This window comes from Chrysemys picta, chromosome 1 (assembly GCF_011386835.1).
Source record: "Chrysemys picta bellii isolate R12L10 chromosome 1, ASM1138683v2, whole genome shotgun sequence".
Lineage (NCBI taxonomy): Eukaryota > Metazoa > Chordata > Testudines > Emydidae > Chrysemys > Chrysemys picta.
Window position 1 is genome coordinate 178,246,263 of NC_088791.1, and position 22,299 is coordinate 178,268,561.

A 22,299-nucleotide genomic window follows, 5' to 3' on the forward strand; every position below is an offset into this window, starting at 1 on the left:
ACAAATTTGTACTTTCTCCACCTTGATACACCTGTGCGGGTACTGGCCACCATAACATCTGTATTATATAGCCACACATACACCTTCCACAGGTGAGATTTTGGCTGACACCAAAGCCCCATTGAAGTCAGTTGCAATACTCCTATTTGTTTCAATGGGCTTTAAAGCTGGCTAACACTCAATATTGAGTCCTGTCAGAAAACTTCCAAACTCCCTTCTCTCCACCAGGCAGTCCTGTTCACTCTCCCTCTTCAGTCATGAATTAATTATTGTGCTAGTTAAAAAAAGGAAATATCAAGAAAATAAATTCCAAGGTATAAAGAGATATCTCTGAAATGTCAATCAACATAGATTAGACAAATACTGAATATGGTTTTTCAACCTGTTTTGCCTGAATAAAAAAAAAAGTGCTGAATGAAATTCCTTCCTCTTTTCTAATCACTAATTAGCTAAAATGCTAAGTTAGGAAATTTCAAATCAACAGAATTTTAATATGTCACAGTGTCAAACATTACATTCATTAGTGTAATCAAAATAAATTCTGGTGAGACAGTTGACCTTTAACCTAATTTAATAAAATCTTGATACGCCTCTATTTACTATACTTCTGGAGTTTATTGTACTAGGACTGTTCTTGTGTCAATATGTAAGTGTCTTCTGTAATTAACAGACAACTTTTCTTTGATACCCTGCCAAGAAAATGATAACTTTGTTGCTGCAAAATGTAGAACTCTGGCAAAGGGAGCCATCTATGTGTTTCAAGGGTCCCATGGAGATTAGCTTGGCCCTAATTAACGGTGGCTTTCTAAAGTGAGAGATAATTGCTGACACACATAATCTAGAGAGTTCAATAGCTAAAATGAGCAATAATGAATATTCACTTTGAATCTTGCCTGACAGAGTGCTTTAGCCTATAAGTTAAAAAGTATCTTGAATACAGCTGATAAATGAGATTACTTCACTATCTCCACTCCCCCACCCTCCATCACTGTTTAAGCACTATCACTTTCAATGTTTCAGGTTTGGATCCTTGCCTCTTGCAGTCAAAGACTTACGATGAGTGAGAAATGTCCATATTAAGAAGGTAAAGGGAGATTCAGATTACATCCATTTTTGACCATTATAATTAATAGCTGGATCTTCAGTTGTAACTAATTGAATGAAGGTCAGTGTGTTGCCATGGTAATGTAGCCAAGTGATTTTACCCATTTTACAGTCTGCTGCCCCTTTGCATAACTGCAAGATTTTAATTGCAAGATTTGCAAATGATGCAACATCTGGGCTGAGGATTTACATATATAGAGAGACGATTAATGGCATTATTAGCATATCTATGTGAACCCTAGAAATACTGAATTTAATTACTGAAAACCATCATTTCCATAGATCAGCTCTATATGTGGTAGGCTGGAAATCCATACAATTCTTAAGGAAAATTGTGTGTGTGTTTTCCTTCTACATCACTCTTAATTTAAAAATGGTTATTCCACAGCTGAGTTAGAAGACCCCCCCCCCAAAAAAAGTTAGTGGGTGTTGGACAGGGGACATGCAAAAATAGGGAATGTGTTTGTTTGCACTAGCTTCACTGTATTGCACTGTTCATGTTATGCACTCTTATTTTATTACTGCTTTTGGTGTTGATTTATCACTGCTGTTTTAGTGTTGTAATGGCAGCTGACCTGCCTGACAATGCTTAAATAAGTTTTTTTGCAATGCAGCCATGGTCACAAACAAATGCTTTTATTTTTATTTTAAAAAGTTTATTACCACCAGTGCATCACAACATAAAATGTGCCCTTTGAAGAATAAAGAAAAAGACATGATAAAGCACAACTGGGAAGTTGTACCTAACACAGGCTCTGAATACATCTATTCGGATCAATCCATAATGAAAATCCACAGTTAATGTCACACAAACTGTGACAAATGTTCCCTACTTTGTGGGAGAACAACCCCTTTCGAATATGGGGCTCAGACAAAGAAATTCAAGAGCATGATAGATTACAAAAATTCAAAATCTGTAAATTTCCTGGGCCCCAGAGAGACATACTTGGGACCAGCTGAGCCCCACAAATGATGGAATCTTGTAGAAACTTTGTGCAAAATCCGAGAAAAGGATATTGCTCATAAAACCTGATCTAAAACCCAGTGAAGTCAATGGGAGTTGTTTCACTGACTTCAGTGGGCATTGGATTGGTTCCATAATCTCTGAAGTATTTTGGGAACTTTCAGGAGGAAAGATGCTATATCAGTTTAAGACTTTTTTTGTATTTAATGAGAACAATTTAAAAGTTAGTTGGAAAATAAATGTATTACACATTCCTTGGTAACATAGCACAATTATAATCTTCAAACTGACTTGATAGTGGTTTTGTGCAGATACACAGATTTCAAGAAATCCCACTCAATTATATACACTGATTAACTGAACTGGAAATAATAAATCATATACCCAAATATATACTTTTTATATACAAATATTTTTTTAAAAAATTGCTAAAAAACCTCAGAATTGACTTAGGTGCTTTACCAACCATGGAGATTATTATTCTGTTTATTTCCTTCTGCTTCCCTTGCCTTATCCCATTGCCTCCAGCATTTTGTTTTGTCAGTCAATTTAACTTATTAGCTTTTGGGGGCAGGTACCATGTCTGTATTAGGTCTCTGTGTGGCTGCATAGTCCAGGATATACTGTAGCCCTATATGAGGATATGTATAATTTGTGTAATTATTATTTACCATACGTACAGAACACCATAAGTGTGCATGATTCTTCACATAGTAAGTAAAGACATGGTCCCTGGTCACAAGGCTACAGCTAAATTGAGTATGACAAGACAAAATGCCATATACTCTACATATCCTCCTCCATGCCTGAAGCATCCACCAGCAGAGCTGAGCTGGTGAGGAATGGGAACATTCCAGCAACAAATTACTACCTCTCTGGAGCTAGCGCATCCAAGTGAAAGCACGAGAAGAGAATCATGCGTCTTGGAGGCACACTTCCTTCCCTGCGCTGCTCTGGGCTTGGTCTCCTACACTGGACTAAAAGCAAAATCTAGCCCATAGTTATATCTTGACAATGTATTATTTTGGTAGACTTTTAAATCAGAAACTTAATCTGAAGCCAAGACTCTAAATCCCATGCTGATACATCTGAAGTAAAAATAGAATCCTTGTCAGTAAGACATGATGGGCTGGAAATAACTGCTACCGTTTCTACCTGAATGAACAAGATTTTGTCAGGCACTCTTGTCCTATTAATCACCAGCCAAAGATTCATTACAGTGCCTAATAGAGTCCGTTTACATCAAGATTACTAAAAAGGAAACCAGGGAAAAGGTTGAAAACCTGGAAACACAAATTGCGGTGCAAACTCTATAGTTATATATTCTTCTATTCTAGGGCACATTGATATCACAAGATGGGACAGAAAAAAAAGTCAGAGAGAAGACAAGAGATCATCAAGAAAACCAAAACAGTTTTTGTTCATATTTAGATTGTTGACTTATATGCAAACATGCATGGGGCCCAATTCTTTTTCCTATCCATAATCTGATCCTTTCACCCCCATGTATCCACTTCCCTCCCTCCTGCCTCAACCACCTACCTGCTGTCTCCCTCACTAAATTATGGTTGGCTGTTCTCCTTTGAAAATTAGACTTCACTGCATCTGGTGATGCTTTCCTCCAATGGGCTGTGATGCCAGGTGGTGGGACCAAAGCAGGATATTCCAGATGAAAGATCAGGGATGGCAGCTAGGGAATAGCTGTCTCAAACTCAAGTCAGATGTCATACTGGGCAAGGAATCTTGGATCGCATTATGTGTAGTGGGGTAGGTATTTGTGCTGCAAACACACAGGATTCACAGATTTAAGGCCACCACTGTAACTCTTGATGGTAGCGACAAAAGGTTAGTTATCTTAAGTCACCAAACAGCCAGAATGTCTTCATGGGCTTCATTGTTTCAATTAACTTCATAATGGACTGATTTCTACATCACAAAAATCATCACCCAAATTGGCAAAGAGTCCAAAGGCATGGAAACTAAACTACCTTTCATTCCCAGAAGTTGTTTCCTTGACACAGAAGGAAGCACATTGATACCAGCACATGGGGAAGCTTTCATGCAACTGCCCCTACTGTACTGATGAATCAAAGATATCAATCTCTGTAGCCAATCTTATTAAACGTGCTCACTAATTTTAGATACCTTGATTTTCGGCTCCCTACTACACAATTAGGCCTGTGTTTTAGAGGTCCTGTAGCCCAATGTGCAACAAAGCACGCGATGGACCAAGGTCTAAGGTAAGGTTTAGAGGTCCTGAGTAGAGCTGGCTGGAAAACAATTCCCTTTAGCAAAAAAAATTGAGGTTTTGAAATTTATTGTCATTCTGCATTGGAACAAAACTAAGAAATTTTGATTTTTGGGGGGGGTGGGGTGACGGGGGCGTTAGGGTGAGAAGAGGAGAGAAAAGACAGAGAGGGACATTACCCACCCCAGAATAGCCAATAGTTCAGTGGTTAGGGCACTCACATGGGATTTGGGAGGCCCCTGATCTACCTGATTCAGAGAAGGGACTTGAAACTGGGACTCCTCCATCCCATGTGACCACTGTAAACAATCACCAGGTTACTAGCTTTTCTCATCTCTCTCTCACTGACCAGAAATTCCACCCTAGACCTGAGAAACCTTCCTGATAGAAGTTTCATTGAAACCAATACTTTTCTTCAAAAAGTTTTGGTTTCAGTGAATTTCATTGACATTTTCAAACCAAACAAAAAGTTTCATCACAAAGATTCTTGACCAGGTCTAGCGCTGAGTATCTTGTAGCTGCCATTGACTTCAGTTGCAGTTGTAGGATTCAGCAACTATTAAAATCAGGCCCTTGAGTGTCTCAAGTTTGACAACCAAAAACCGAGGCCTCCAAAATGAGTGGACACTTTTGAAAATGTTAGCCTAAGGCTGTTTAACACATTTCACAAGCATCCTAGTGAAGATAAAATAAAAAATTCCCAAATGATAAAAAATGTGCATTGTGCTTGTGATTTTTATTTATAATTAGTTATAGGCTCCTTTACCAGTTCTTCGTTCAGCAAAATAACTAACGCATAGTATATATTATACTGCTGTTTAAACTGTATTTCTGCAGGCAGATTTTTGGACTTGCAACATGAATTTACTTTGGAAACTGCTTTAAAAATAAAATAGCACAAACTAATCAGGATGTCCTGTTATGCACCTGAGACTCATCTGCACAAGTGTTATTTCACACCCAATGTTTTTTGCAAATTTTCTTGTAGCATTTTATAATAAGAAAAATTTGAAAACATGATGATTAATAAAATATCACTAGTTTCACATTGGCATCTCTGGGCTAATCAAAAGTGTCAGATTTTACATAACAGGTTGATTCACACTTAGGAAGTGTGAGGCAAAACTCTAAATTATCTATATTCATATGCTATTCCATCATTCTTCAAATGATAAGACAAGGGGAAAATTTATAGTCAGGGAAATTTCCTAGATTGAATTGGGGAAAAAATGTGCTAAGAATTTTTCTATTGCACACATTACTTGTCGTTCTAGTTACATTCTCACCTATAGAATAAAAGTTATGCCAGAATGTACACATTAGATATCCTCATCTCAATAAAGGGCACATTGTTCACAAGGCTGTTCGGCTAGCACACACTGCAATATATCCTGGCATTTTTCACTTCCAGTCAAGGGACTAATATTCCTTTTGCTTCTGTGCAGTTGACAGTCTGACTGTGCAAGGGAGGCTACGTCTACACTATGAGCTGGGGTGTAATTCACCACTTATGTATATGTCTACATCTCATCGAGCTAGTGTGCTAAAAACAGTAGTGTAGCCACAGCAGTGCAGGCAGCAGTGACATGGGCTAGCTACCCACACCACATATCCATGGAGTTCAGGAGGGTTTGTATTCAGCATTGCTAGCCTGTGTCACTGCTCACCGCTGCCTGTGCTCCCGCACATATACTATTATTTTTAGCACACTAGCTCGATGAGATCTAGCGTGAATACATCTAGCAAACTGGGAATCAATCAACCCCAGCTCATAATGAAGACAGAGCTGTGGAGGTGATAAGAGGTATGCATCCCCTGTATGGCACAGAGCTCCACTCCAGGAAAGTTTATCGGGAGCAAAAGGCAAGTGTGGGGACAGAATGGGAGCTGCCCACAAATGGGGAGGGTCCAGAATCAGAGGCTCCTTCCCCTATCTCCCCCACCCCACAACCTCAGCTAGGGCTTCGAGGTCTAATTCTGTCAAGCAGCCTCCACAGAATGGCTTTAGACCCTGTGAGGGAAGGAAAATGCCCCCCTCCCTTCACATCCGCTCAAGCTTAGATACTTGGGCTGGATGCTGCATGTGAGGATTTGGCCATAAATGCACAATAAACTCAACTCTAGCAGCAAAGTAACTGATGGGACAGGATCATTAAGAAAAAATGGTTACCTACTTTTTGTAACTGTTGTTCTTTGAGATGTGTTGCTCATGTCCATTCCATTCTAGGTGCGTGCGCACCCACGTGCACAGTCGTCAGAAAATTTTGCCTTAGCGGTTTCCGTAAGATTGGTAGTGGCGCCCTCTGCAGTGCCACAACTCATGTGTCAGTATATTAGGTGCCACTGGCCCTACAACCTCTCAGTTCCTTCTTGCCAGCAATTCCAACAGAAGAGAGGAGGGCAGGTAATGGAAATGACATGAGCAACACATCTCGAAGAACAGTTACAAAAGGTAGGTAACCATTTTTCTTCTTCAAGTGCTAGTTCATGTCGATTCTATTCTACATGACTAACAAGCAGTATCTATGAAGGTGGGCTTAGAGTTCACGGATGTGCAGCTTGCAACACTGTTCTTCGGAAGCCAGCATAATCTCAGGCCTGCTGGGTAAGTGCGTAATGAGACGTAAACGTGTGGATAGATGACCAGCTAGTGCCCTACTCAACTATCAGTACTTAACACCTACTTACTAACTAACTAGTGTAAACAACTATATACAAAAGAACAATGGTGACAAGTAGAGAGAAAACCTATATCCACTTGGGAGAAAAGAGGAAAGGCGCTTGGACGAACCATCCTGGGAGTAAGAAGGAACTGAGAGGTCATAGTGCTGGCAGTGCCTAATATACCGACACATGAATGCAGCATTCCAGAGGGTGCCACTGCCAACCCTACGAATAACACTAAAGCAAAAATCTCTGACGACTGTGCATGTGACCGCGTACACACCTAGAATGGAATCGTCATGAGCAAGCACTCAAAGAACAATAACTAATTCAGTACTGTAGCCTGAGAATTGCTTCCATTTTTACACAGGACATTTTATAAATAAAACAACCTAAAGCTGAAACAGTAAATTACAAGTAGAGGATGTGAGCTATATATCAGTTAAATAATTAGGGAAACATATTTGTTCTTAAGAGCCCCTGCAACAGATTACAGTGCTCTTTTATCTCATTACTCACCTTGTATAAGCAGCCACTAGTGCCATGCATTTTGTGAACACCCATGAGGCCAATGAGAGTGCTGTGAATTGGAAATGATGCCAACCCACCATAAAAACAGAGGAACCATCTGTGCCCTTGGATGAGGTAGATATGAAAATAAGCATCCTTCAAGTTGAGGGCGGTGTATCAGTCTCCAGGGAGGGAATGACGGAGGCCAGGGAGACCTCGCAGGCCAGTTCACCGATGACTTTAAGGAGCCTCAAGCAACACTTGTTCATTGCAGGTCACGATGCAATAGTTTGGTTGATTTCCATGAGGCCACAAGAAATGGTTTTCATAGGCTTGTGCACAAAGTCATGAGGAAATGTGTTAGGATGATATTGCCATCACTGCAGTACCTAACCACTCTAAACAGATTACACAGAGAGTATTAAGATCATTAAACTGGAAGAATTTAGGACCAAATCCTGAGAGTCACTAAACATCTGGCCACTCCCACTGAATTGAATAGCAATTGCAGGTTAGCACTACTCACAATTCGTGTTCCAAGGCAACTATTGGAAGTAAAACCAGCTGCAGAACATTCAGAGAGTCACATCATTCATTTAATCTTCCAGTCTTTAACACAAAAGAACTTTAATTTTGTTCTACAGCAGAGTAAGTACAAATGTTAGTAAAGGGCAAATCTCAAAAAGTTAAGTGATTCAGGTTGATTAAACATCAAGAGTTCAGTTTCTTTCTGCAAATTTCCAGTAAATTCCTGAGCTGCTCCCCAGTCCTTTCCTTTTGCCTCTCCAAAATAGGTTTCTGGTCCTGCCTAATTTCCAATGATCAGGCTCCTTGTTGGGTCACTGTCACCAATAAATTCAACTCCCCCACCCCTCATTAGGGATATGCTTCCCAGAGTACACTATGTGCTCCAAATCCTGTAAGATTTTATATTAGCAGAAGCTAGGGCCAGGTGAGAGGCGGCAGGAACTAATGTGTCCTTTCATAGGAAGGTTGCATGGAAAATGTATTGAACAGCTTCCATATGAAGAGAAATTAATAAGATTGTGACTTTTCAGCTTGGCAAAGAGATGACTAAATGGGAATATGATAGAGGTCTATAAAATCCTGACTGGGGTGGAGAAAGTAAATAAAGAAGGGTTATTTACTCATTCTCATAACACAAGAACTAGGGATCACCAAATGAAACACAGCAAGTTTAAAACAAACAAAAGGAAGTATTTCTTCACATAACACACAGTAAACCTGTGGAACTTTTTTGTCAGAGGATGTTGTGAAGGGCAAGACTATAACAGGATTAAAAAAAAAAGAACTAGGTAAGTTAATGGAGGATATGTCCATCAATGGCTATTAGCCAGGATGGGCAGGGATGCAAAACCATGCTCTGAAGTGTCCCAAGGATATCGAATGTGCTGGGGATCTTTTCCGGCTGGTTCAGGGCTTGCTCTGAGTACTCACAGCTCTCTTTTTTGAAGCCTTATGTGAGTGTCTCATGGCTTTAGGTTCATCACCTTTGGATATGGAGGCAGGGCCAGCTCCAGGCACCAGCCGACCAAGCACGTGCTTGGGGCGGCACCTGGTAAGGGGCGGCCAATCTTGGAGTGGCAGGGGGGCGCTCAGGGGTTTTTTTTTGGGGGGGGGGGTTCAGTCGGGCGGTGGTGGGGGTGGGGTGGGTTGTTTTTGTTTCGGAGGCTGGGCGCACGGGGGGCACTGGGGGGTGGGATTCGGCAGCGGCGCTCCGCAGGGGGGGGGGGGTGTGGCTGAGGGGGTTCGGCAGCGCGGCGCTCGGCGGGGGATTCAGCAGCGCGGCGCTCCGCGAAGGGGTGTTCGGCGGTACTCGGCAGGGGGTTTTGGTGGCACAGCATTCGGCGGGGCGGGGGGGGCGTTCAGCCGCGCAGCGCTCTGCGGGGGGCTGGAGGGTTCGGCGGCACTCCGCGGGGGGCATGTTCGGCAGTGCTTGGAGGGGGGGGTTCAGTGGCATGGCATTCAGCAGCGCTCCGCGGGGGTGGGCAGCGGTGCTCCGCGGGGGGGGGGGGTGTTCAGCTGCGCGGCACTCTGTGGGAGCCTGGGGGGTCTGGCAGTGCACCGTGAGGTGCTTGGGGGATTCGGCGGGGGGAGGGGTTCGGTGGCACAGCACTCCGCTGGGGGGGGGTGTTCGGCGGCAGGGGGGTTTGGCGGGGGGGGGGTTTGGCGTCGCAGCGCTCCGCGGGGAGTGGGAGAGTGGCGTTGCGGTGCTGAGGGTGTGTGTTATGGGGGCACTATGGAGGGCGGCACTCTTTTTTTTGCTTGGGGCGGCAAAAAAGTTAGAGCCGGTCCTGTATGGAGGGCTCTGGTGAAGAGTCCCACCTTCTCGGTGAATCCTGATGTGGATCTGAAGGAGGCTGGAGAGTTGCCTCCATTAGAAGAAGTTTAAGTCTGAGCTCTGTGTCCTTTTGAGATCACGGCTTCAGTTGCTAACAAAAACAACACACTTCTGGGGAATGTGGTTTTCCCCAAGGCAATGGACATAATCAGAATGTTCGTCCCTTACCAGGATGGCCTCTTTACATGAGAGGCACCTTGTGACGTTACACCCCATATTCTTCATAAAAATATGGTTATGATATGAATATGGCCTAATTAAGATATATTTTATGCAAAATGGGTCTTGTAAGATATCATTGGTAAGGTTATGATTTACTGAATGTGATTATCCAATGTGCATGCAGGTATCATTTCTGTATCTAAAGTTTGTTACATAGTTAATATTCCTATTACAACTGTATGTGTATTTGGGAGATACCCACCAGACAAATGGCCATCACAGCCTTGTTGGGCCATTAGGAAGAAACAATAAAACAGTGAAAATACTAATCTCTTATTCCTCAGAGGCATCCTGGGATGTAGCTGTGACACTACTAGGTTAGAATCATAGAATCATAGAATATCAGAGTTGGAAGGGACCTCAAGAGGTCATCTAGTCCAACCCCCTGCTCAAAGCAGGACCAATTCCCAGCTAAATCATCCCAGCCAGGGCTTTGTCAAGCCGGGCCTTAAAAACCTCCAAGGAAGGAGACTCCACCACCTCCCTAGGTAACGCATTCCAGTGTTTCACCACCCTCCTAGTGAAATCGTTTTTCCTGATAACCAACCTGGACTTCCCCCACCGCAACTTGAGACCATTGCTCCTTGTTCTGTCATCTGCCACCACTGAGAACAGCCGAGCTCCATCCTCTTTGGAACCCCCCTTCAGGTAGTTGAAGGCTGCTATCAAATCCCCCCTCATTCTTCTCTTCTGGAGACTAAACAATCCCAGTTCTCTCAGCCTCTCCTCATAAGTCATATGCTCCAGACCCCTAATCATTTTTGTTGCCCTCCGCTGGACTCTTTCCAATTTTTCCACATACTTCTTGTAGTGTGGGGCCCAAAACTGGACACAGTATTCCAGATGAGGCCTCACCAATGTCGAATAAAGGGGAATGATCACGTTCCTCGATCTGCTGGCAATGCCCCTACTTATACAGCCCAAAATGCCGTTAGCCTTCTTGGCAACAAGAGCACACTGTTGACTCATATCCAGCTTCTCGTCCACTGTGACCCCTAGGTCCTTTTCAGCAGAACTGCTACCTAGCCATTCGGTCCCTAGTCTGTAGCAGTGCATGGGATTCTTCCGTCCTAAGTGTAGGACTCTGCACTTGTCCTTGTTGAACCTCATCAGGTTTTTTTCTGCCCAATCCTCTAATTTGTCTAGGTCCCTCTGTATCCGATCCCTACCCTCTAGTGTATCTACCACGCCTCCTAGTTTAGTGTCATCTGCAAACTTGCTGAGAGTGCAGTCCACACCATCCTCCAGATCATTAATAAAGATATTAAACAAAACCGGCCCCAGGACCGACCCTTGGGGCACTCCACTTGAAACCGGCTGCCAACTAGACATGGAGCCATTGATCACTACCCGTTGAGCCCGACGATCTAGCCAGCTTTCTATCCACCTTACAGTCCATTCATCCAGCCCATACTTCTTTAACTTGGTGGCAAGAATACTGTGGGAGACAGTATCAAAAGCTTTGCTAAGGTCAAGAAATAACACATCCACTGCTTTCCCCTCATCCACAGAGCCAGTTATCTCATCATAGAAGGCAATTAGGTTAGTCAGGCACGACTTCCCCTTCGTGAATCCATGCTGACTGTTCCTGATCACTTTCCTTTCCTCTAAATGTTTCATAATTGATTCCTTGAGGACCTGCTCCATAATTTTTCCAGGGACTGAGGTGAGGCTGACTGGCCTGTAGTTCCCCGGATCCTCCTTCTTCCCTTTTTTAAAGATGGGCACTACATTAGCCTTTTTCCAGTCATCTGGGACCTCCCCCGATCGCCATGAGTTTTCAAAAATAATGGCTAATGGCTCTGCAATCTCACCCGCCAACTCCTTTAGCACCCTCGGATGCAGCGCATCCGGCCCCATGGACTTGTGCACGTCCAGTTTTTCTAAATAGTCCCGAACCACTTCTTTCTCCACAGGTTAGGTGGTCCTGTCACCTGATACAAAATACCATCTTGGACACTGCTGATACTTTTCCTCTGTAGGGGGATGGGGATCAAACCAAAGTTTCCTGCCTTAGGTAAATCCTTTTTAATGCTGGGGAGAGATTAATCTGGATATTCTTCCATTGCCTACCCAAGAAGGACTGCTGAAAAAACCTGGAGGGAGAAAGGAATTAACCTGAAAGGAAAGACAGGGGTGAGTCCAGACTGACACAGGCGTCCAGTCTGTAAGAAGAAATAATTGGAATTCTAAGCTACTGAAACTCTAACTCTGCAACTTACCTAAAATAACATTTAGGGTGAGAAATTACCTCTTGAAACCAGTCTCTTTAAGATCTTAAGCTTAGTATGTGTGTTTTGTTTTATTTGCTCAGTAATCTGCTTTGTTCTGTTTGCTATCACTTATAATCACTTAAAATCTGCTGTTTATAGTTAATAAATTTGTTTTGTTTATTATTAAACCCAGTTTATGCAATTTCTAAGGGGGGGGCAAGAAGTTGTGCTTATTTTTGTTAACATTGAGGAAGAGGGTGAATTTTTATGAGCTTGCACTGTGCAGATATTTTTATACAGTTCAAGACAGTATTATTCTGGGTTTATTCCCCAAAAGGGGTGTGCACATGAGTGCTGGGTGAATCCTCTCACACAGAGCTGACTTCAGTCTGTGTCTGTAGCTGGGTGTGGCCCTACCTGTGTGTGTGTGTATGTGTGTGTGTGCGCGCGCACGCGTGGTAAGAGGCCGGAGAGCCTAATTCAGAGCAAAACAGGGAGAGGGAATCCAGACTGGTGAAGCAGGAGGGACTCAGTGAAACCCCAGTACATCAGGTGGCATCCCAGAAGGGGGGTTATACCCATCACAAAAAAATCCCTGTGAACCGGGCATACTCCACACTGGGGTAGTCACCAGAGAAGAGAAGAAGTAGATAAAGTTTTGGGGGATTTTTTTTTTTAAGAAAATCAAAGGAAACTCTAAACTAACAAATAAAGAAAGATTAGTAACTAGTTAAGTTTGAACAATAGAGTTAATAATCCAGCGAACCCATAGCTAATAGCTCTAGCTAGGCGCGGCTGAGGAAGCTTCACCTGAGCAAGGCTGGCTAGCCTCGTGGCAGAGCATGAGGAGGCACAGCGCATGTGTGGGCCAATACTACTACCAAAGTTCTCCGATCAGCAGCACAGGGATGCAAGTGCTTCTACAGTGGAGCATCCATAGGGACACTACTCGAAGAAGAAGAATCCTTTACAGAATGAGAAACACTGATCTCATTCTGATCATTCCCTTACTCTTCAGCAGCCTGGCTCACTTTGGCACCTGGAAACACTTGATGGAATAATTGGTTCAGTAGCAAAAAGTTTCCTTAGCCATTAAGATTAAATGCTGATTGGGCAGAGTCAAGATCATGCTGAAGAGACAACTCACAGGCTAAAAGTACATAATCTTACAAGATTTAGGGGCTTGCTTGCTATAAGATTTCCAACCTTGGCAAGCAGTCACTACAGCTTTTATGATAAGGGTGGAGGATGGCTATCATTGACCTTAATGGAAAAGAACAGAGGAAATATGTAGTTAGCCAAAGAAAAGGTGAGCAGCGTCACATGTAGGTTTTAATATTAAATGAATCTATATGGATGCAATCCATTATGTGACAATTTAATTATATGACAAAAATTTTGATAAATAATATAGTGGTAGGACATGTAATTCATTATTTAACAAAGGAATCAATACTTTCATAAATCATACTTCTGTACACATACACATTTTTGTAGTGTGTGAAAAAGCTTGTTCAGGATCCATAGGCAATTTATTTTCTGGTCAGGACAAGTTTGAATTGAAGTTTAATCAGGCCCTAGACAGGCATAAATTCTATTTACCTTTTTTTTTAAAACTGTTGAAAGATCAGCAGTGGTTGTTGCTAGCTTCCTTTTCTCAGATTTGCTCACTGAAAAACCTGCCTCATATTGGACTCTTATTTTTAAAAGACAGAAATAGAGAGTCAACTTCTGATATTCTTAATTGTGTAAAACTACCATGCGAGTCACTGGTATTACTGAAGTGAATAAATGTAGGCAGGGGAATACATGTTTTCAGGATCAAGGCCTAAATAATAACAAAAGACAGACAAGTTGAAGGAAGAATCAAGGTTATGATTAAGCGTATAGGATTGATTCCTTCAGTATACACACCTTGCTGATAAATGCAAAGTCTATGGGGAGGGATAGAAGAGATAATGTGAGAGAAGAGGCTAAAAGTCCGGAGCCAGTTGGTGGGCAGAGGCAGCATGGTGAGGACTGGGAGATATTTTATGAAGGGAACGGAGCAGGGCTATAGATAAAAACTGGGAGCAATTACCATATTATTTCTTTCTGTGAATAGCTCCATGAAGAGGATAAATTCTACTGGAAGCTCCACAAATTTGACTAAAACTCCTCACAATTATTATGTTGGAGAAGATTTGCCTTCAGCTACAGAACAAGCAAGGAATTTGGCTTCTCCAAAACCTGTGGGTCCCAAGATCTGTGCAGCTCTTCGAATAGTTGTGGAGAATGGGGATATCAGTGCCTAGCTCCAGTGCATCTCATCAGCTTTCTGGGCCCCCTTTCCTCCACATCATGCTCTCACTACTGGCTGCTACTTTCAAACCCTATTTGCAGAGAAGTTTTCACTGAGTAGAGGAGCAATAAATAAGAGATAAGCATCAGCAAATGCTGATTGGCTCCACATTATCTTATGAGTCACAATCCCTTTTAGGGTAAGGGGAGGGGGAAGGGAAGATGCCTCAGGATGACCCTTCCCTTACCCAGCTCCTTGACACCTTTTAAAGCACCAACCCCACAGTGGGGTTCTGTTGGATGAAGGAAAGGGAGATAATGCCAGAGAGCCAGTTTTCTTCCCCTCTTTTGTGCTTCCCATCCCGATCCCAGATGTTCCTGAACTGGCTCCTCTCTCCACACAATAGGGGAGATGATACTCAAGCCCTGTGTTACCTGAGGAAAAGACATAAAATGGGCCTTGAATTATGAACTTGCTACAATCAAATGGTAGCATTTTCAAATATGCTTCACTGTCGGCTAACTCTGCTCTCATTTAAGTTATTGGTAAACTTCCTATTGATAGGAATGGCAGCAGAGCAAACTCCCACCCAAAGTCTCAAATACACTGAACAGAAGATGTAAGCAGTTCATTGGTTGTTTGAATGCTGCCAAACTATCAGTTTCAGCTATCTTTCTCTATTAATTTACCATTTTTAAAAAGCTGGGTATTGCCAACTAACTGCTAGTGTTTTTCTCATTTGAAAAGGTAGGCATCACTTTAAATAGCCTATTGAGAGTGTAGTTAAGTGTTTTGTTCATTTGTCTGTGGGTTGTTTATTTTTTTTGGTTTATTTGTTTCTAATCTTTCATTTGCATCCTATTGGTATGTTCTGTAACTGACATGCTGTGACCTGCTTACTACAAAATGACAAGACTGATTAGGCAGTAATACTTTCAAGCTATGGAAAATTTAGACATTTAATTTTAGTTGAATAAAAGGTTATAGTAATTTTTAGAATTGTTCCTAGACCTTAAAAATTAGTACATGTCTCTATTTGCTGGCCAGCTGTGGATGCATGTATTTGAGTTTCATACCTGATATTTTCAGCAAAATTACCGCTTTAGCACACTGTAAATGATGAAAATGACCTTACAGATGCCCAAGCTACTAATTATGTCAAATAAATTCAGAACAGAGCTCAGCAGCCTAAAGCCTTTATTGATGTACAACAACATAACATTAGTGGGTTTTCATTGTGTTTTCAGCAACTTTATCACATTAGTGCCTGTCTGTCATGATGTCTTTTATTATTAATGATTTCTGCAGATACACTTGCTAACATGGCACATAAGTCTTGGGACTTAATTTTCCCCTCTTGAACTTATGTGATTATGTTTTCATTCTTTCTGTAGCTCTTCTGCAGGGCTCATTAGTGACATTTTTTCTTTTAATTTTTGGAAATCATTTGCTGAGAGATTTGGGTGATCTTTATAAAATCAGGCTTTTCAGATGAGCCTGTGAAATTACTTACATTCAGGTTTTATCTTTATATAGATATGTATATATAGTCAAAAAAGGGTAGTCCAGCTCACAGTCTCGTACAAGAAGCATATAATAGTATCCAATCAGTCTGACTATGTGAGTAACTTCATGGAGCACTAGAAACACTATTACACTGATTTCCTGTTTTGTTACTTTTCTGAAATGTGCAGAGAGTACCACTAATTTTGTTGTTGTTGTTGAGAATAAATTGTATTCTTTCTGGCTCATCTAACATTCTGATTAAGTCCATTTTTATTCTGAATTATTTACAATCATACTTGTTTTTTAAGTAATTTAGGTCCTGATCTACCAAAGCACTTAAACACATGCTTAACTTTAAGCCCTTGAGTAGTCCAGCTGAAGTGGGACACACCTTAACACTGCCCAGATTCTGGGCTGCTGAAGAGACTACTGCTGCCCTGCTCTCTTTATTACAGCCTTACCTGGACTGTCTATTGGTTGATTTGCTGCCTAGAATTGTCTGTAGTGCTAAGCAGTACAGTTCTGCATGGGGCAAAGGCGGCTCCGTGTGAAGCGGGGAGGAGGCAGGTGGAGGCGGAGCGAGTGGAAGGACTGAGAATTGGCAGAAGGCAATCAGCTACAGGGTGGGAAGGAGAGTCCCAGATGTTCCTACCTGCTCTCGGGCCCATTCCAGCCACTCCGGGTTCTACTCTCACCGCCACACCCGTTACGCTTGAGTTATGCAGGGGCGGAGCCCCCGCAAAATTTCCATTGCAGGGACACTAACCCCTTTTGGCCTCCCCGATTCTGCTGCCCTGCATGCCTACTTCCAGCTGCTGCCTCAACCCCCCCACTACTGCCCCTTTCTACTCTGCCCTATCCTTGGCATGCCTCTATGCTGGGTGATACGAGTTGGGCAGTGCTCAACTCATTTACTCATACTCATTTACATTGGTGTTATGCAGCTACTCAATTTGGGCATTCTCCAGTCTGTTGTGGCCATTTTAAAGCTCAAATATGTTGTAGGAGTGGTGTAGGAGAGCCTGAAATCAGATCTCATACTTCCATTTTTCAGCCTATGGGTTGTTTGTGAACAAATTGCTTTGATTATGTCTTTGTTTATCAGCTACCCATGTTTGATCACCCATGTTTCTGCTCCCTGATTGGATGACACATTTTATAAAGGACAAGCACTTCCAGCACAATTAGTGAGCACTCATATTTGCACACAAAGACTCTTATTGGCATGCCCTGTGAATATTGCACAAAGAAGAGCCATTTCCCAGTAATCCAAACAAAAACACTCTGTGGATTTCTGTTTAAAAGTCAAAAACAAACAAACAAACAAGCCTGAATGGTATTCTGCAATATTCAACCAGCTGTGGAAGAGATAATTTTGAGAAATGCTGAGAAATATATTATAAACCATATATATATTTTAGGACTATTCATTTGTTAATGATTATTTTTCCCTGTATCTTTTATATCGTAGTTTGTTTGCTGGTAGGATCTGGGCCCCTCATGCCTTCTTCATTTTAGTTGAGCTCTCAGATATCAATGGTTGTTGAAAAGGTAACAAGCAAGGTATCAGTACACCTTTTAATGATAATTATCTGCAGCGTACTGTGACTTTAAAATCATTTTTAAAAGAACCGGAATAAATACTGCTGACGATATCATGGCTTTAAGCCATTTCCCATGCTATGGCAGAGTGAGGGGATGCATCACACTGTAGCAGCTGCCAGGGGGATTGTTACTGCTACAACCTTTAACAAAAGCAGCAAAGAGTCCTGTGGAACCTTATAGACTAACAGACGTATTGGAGGATGAGCTTTCGTGGGTGAATACCCACTTCTTCGGATGCATGTAGTGGAAATTTCCAGAGGCAGGTATAAATATGCAAGCAAGAGTGAGTCAGGCTAGAGATAACGAGGTTAGTTCAATCAGGGAGGATGAGGCCCTCTTCTAGCAGTTGAGGTGTGAACACTAAGGGAGGAGAAACTGCTTATGTAGTTGGCTAGCCATTCACGGTCTTTGTTTAATCCTGAGCTGATGGTGTCAAATTTGCAGATGAATTGAAGCTCAGCAGTTTCTCTTTGAAGTCTGGTCCTGAAGTTATTTTTCTGTAAATTGGCTACCTTTACATCTGCTATTGTGTGGCCAGGGAGGTTGAAGTGTTCTCCTACAGATTTTTGTATATTGCCATTCCTGATAGCTGATTTGTGTCCATTTATCCTTTTATGAAGGGACTGTTCAGTTTCGCCGATGTACATAGCAGAGGGGCATTGCTGGCATATGATAGCGTATATTACATTGGTGGACGTGCAGGTGAATGAACCGGTGATGGTGTGGCTGATCTGGTTAGGTCCTGGGATCTGGTTAGCTCCTTTAACAAGAAGCAGTGTGTGTTGCTCCCATGCCAACCCAAACTCTGATGGCTGGTGCAACGAGGAACGGGATAATGACTCCTCACTCCTTCCTGCTCTGTGAGGTGCCTGCCATTGCTGCTGGCACTGGACCTTCTATTTGATTGGGGGTGTAAAGGCTGAACTTATGTCTGGAGTCAAATGGGAATACAAGTGTTAGAGAATGAGCAGGCTGACCCAGAGGTGGATTGAGTAAACGGGCTTCTTCATTGTGGTACTTGTTACCCTCGACAGGATTGTCAAGAGAGCACTGAGTTAAACACATCACACCCTTTTATCTATGTTAATATGTAAATACCCACATTTACTACAACACCCCCAAAACCCTTATTTAGTAATATGAATGCCCATATATATTGAATATAATTATCCCCGCCCTATTTACTGTTTATTCTACAGACATTTTTACCTTGAAGATACATTTCTTTGCAGGGAGGAAGGGGCCATGACCCTGAGCTAGTTTATGTAGCTGGGAAAGGAAGGGAGGAGGAAGATAACACTTCTTTACACAAAGGGTATTCTTCAGACAACCACATTTTTCATGCAAGCTGCAACACTTATCTATCCTTAACAACCAGAAGGGAAGGGAAAAAGGTGGCAACTTTATCAAGCAAAGAAATGTGCATGCCTGTGCCTTCCTCCCTAATACCATGCTAGCGTTACCCAGGTCTTTACTTAACCCTTACATATCCCAACTACAAGGTGGTTGGACTGGCTCCTTTTGCCCCTTTGGTCACTGTGTACTCACACAACATAAGGCATCAAAATGAATAAGTATAAGTAAGCCTGGAACTAAGGGCTCAGTAAGAAGAGAAAAGAAATGGGATAAAGGCAAACATTAATTACACCTATACACACACACACACACACACACACACAAACACAGAGTCAAATCTCCCAGGAAATGAAAGGTAAAGCTAAATTCTGAAATCTCTATGGGAGAAATTAATCCCCCCACACAAATCTCACCATTCAATCAATACTCTCAATGCAGAAAAGATTTACTAATTTGAGAACACTGAGTTACTATATTGGTTCTTTTTATTTGCTCACTTCTAGGGATGAGTCAGGGCCTAATTCTGATCCCATTGACATACATGTGAAAGAAAGAGAGGGATGCGAGACACTAAGGTATAAAATCCTCTTCCCATTAATGTCCATGGCAATGTTAATCAACCTACTTGCCTCCAATGCAGGACACTCCCCCCCCCCCCCCCCACACAAAATCTTTCTTTTATAAAATATTTCTTTGCAGAGAACAACTTTTACACCTGAGAAATTCAGGGCCCCTATTTTGTTTTCCTCATATTCTTGCTAAAAGCTTTCAATATGGATTACACCCGTGTACTGGGCCAGGTCAGAGGGTTGCCTGATCAGCACAGAGTACAAGTCAGGAGTATGTGTGTCTGTGTATACATAAGTGAATCTTAACTTTGCACTCTGCTGATCCTGCTGCCTGAGAATGGGGTTAGAAAACCCTGAGAAGGATTTCAGTTTTGCTGGTTGCAAACAGACCCAAATGAGAAGAGCTTCTGCTGGGGATTGGCATGGCACAGGGGCTTGGCCACGCTGGTTCTGGGGACGGGGCTGTAGAAACCCCTTTGTTGGATCTGTGCCATTAGACCAGCTACAGCAAGTTTATAACCAGACCATGCACTGGAGAATCTGGTCAAATGACTTCATGTTTCAAGTAACATACAGATTTCTTTGTCCCGCAAGATAACTATTGACTTTTGATTAGTTTCAGTCAATATTTACCTCTCCGGTCAATAAATCTGGATAGCTACCTTAATGGAAATCCATATATGTTTTTTATTTTAAAAGATAATAAAAATCATGCACTACACTTTTATAGTTCCTTTTTATATAAGGATCTCAAAGTGCTTACATTAAGAGGTGGATCTTGACCTTCTTCCACTCAAATTATGTCATAGCTTCTACTATGTAGCATGATCCAAATTTTTGAATTGCAGCTGCTATTTTTGTACATCATATAATTCAATTAGAATACAACTATCTGATTTAAACATGCTCTTGCAAAAACAAACCAAAAGAAAAGAAGAAGAAAGAAGGGGGAGGAGGAGAAAAGACACAAAACACACAGAGAAGCTGGAGTGAGGAACCTTTGAAAATGTGTCCTTATGTATGGAAAAGGCACTATTTACCATGAGCCTAGACAGTCTGCTCCTACACAGAATGAAAGGGCAGGACCTGAACTCAGAATCCAGTAGCTGATCAGTCACAGGCTAATTATGCATGACAGGTTAGGGAAGTCATTTGATGAAAAAATCGCACTATGCTCAGCATGCTTAACATCCATTTGATTTCTGAATGGCTAATGTCAGTGACTCTCATTAGTTGCGGTCCTTGAATATTTGTGGGAATGGTTTTGTTCACATGAACACTCGCAAAATCCTTGTTCTTTCAAATACCCCCTTTTGAAAACAAAGCTCTGCCACAAGCTTCGTGAGTGACCTTGGGCAAGTCACTTAATCTCTGTCTGAGTTCCCCTTCTGTACAAGGGGGATAATAGTACTCTCTCACACAGGGGTGTTGTGAGAACAAATACATTACAAATTGTGAGATGCTCAGATACTGTGGTGATGGGGGTCGTAAGTCCCTAACATAGTGAACAGGGATAAAATGTGCAATTAAAAGTATTCACAACAAATAATTCAGCCACCTGTACTATAAATCATATTTTGTACATTCTTTAAACTTGCTCCTCAGGGATTCCCTATAACTGTGGTAGTAAGAATACTAGGAGTGATCTTTTTGTTTGTTTTTGTTTTGTTTTACTTTATTAATTTTTTTTAAGATATGGGGTGTGGACTGACAACACATTAGGCTTCTCCTTCCTAAATCAGCCACTGATATCATCATAGAGAGCAAGTAACTGTATATGTGCATACTAATGGCACAGGGAAATTATGAGTTAACAGCAAAATTCATCTCAGTATACTTTTCATTTGATGGTTTTACCTGGGAACCTCATAACGGGTTAGCTAGTCAGTAGGTAACTGATGTAGATATGAATCACTATTCACTGAAAGAAAACTTTCACAGTCTGAGGCAGGTGCAAAAAACAATGAATATCATTTTTTCCTGATAATCTTGCTTTGTTTTAAAAATAGGTAAGAAGCATTAATAAGAGGAAGCTTGTAACTACTGTAGCTAGTAGAACCTTAATGAACTAAAAATGAACTGTGTGTGGGAGGGGGGTGAAAGTAAAATTTCTGGTGATTTAATCACATAGTGCCACAGTGATAATGCTGCGCTGCACTGATGAAGACACAGTATGTCGGCAAAACACTGGAGGAACTCAAACTGTGATAAAGCTTTATCAGAACATATCTGTACCATTCCATGCAAGTATCTCAAGATCCTCTACTGTTAATTCAGGTAGTGAAGTATCTGTGAGCAAGTCCTTTGGAATCCCTTGGAGGAGACCAAAGCATCTTTCCTCAGCTGTGCCCTGAGGTGGAATATTGTCCAAGCCAGACAGTGGGGCAGGGATTCTGTGGATAGATTTCTCTCAGAACCTGAAGTAAACACAAGTACCTGAACCTAGTTCAGCTGACACTCCTGTTGAGTCTCTGTCCAGCTGTGTGAGCATTGGCCCTAGTACAGTCCAATGCTTACTTTCCTCTTCTTGGCAAATAAGACTTGGTATCTGACTTGGAGTCAGTGATAACTGCTGTCAAGTATCAGAGGGGTAGCCGTGTTAGTCTGAATCTGTAAAAAGCAACAGAGGGTCCTGTGGCACCTTTAAGACTAACAGAAGTATTGGAGCATAAGCTTTCGTGGGTAAGAACCTCAC

At 42.0% G+C, this 22,299-nt stretch overlaps 1 protein-coding gene and 1 long non-coding RNA gene across 28 annotated transcripts in view; one reads left to right on the forward strand and one right to left on the reverse strand.

Moving 5' to 3' along the window:
* The window catches only part of LOC122174223 (uncharacterized), a 49,049-nt gene extending 43,620 nt beyond the window's left edge, over positions 1-5,429 (forward strand). For both annotated transcript variants that reach the window (XR_006175744.2, XR_010594369.1), the window contains 2 exons: positions 1,021-1,084; positions 3,406-5,429. This is a non-coding gene — a long non-coding RNA (uncharacterized LOC122174223). The remainder of the gene's footprint in view (positions 1-1,020; positions 1,085-3,405) is intronic.
* The window catches only part of ROBO2 (roundabout guidance receptor 2), a 1,484,585-nt gene that overhangs the window by 948,352 nt on the left and 513,934 nt on the right, over positions 1-22,299 (reverse strand). The gene's annotated exons all lie outside the window — the stretch shown is intronic.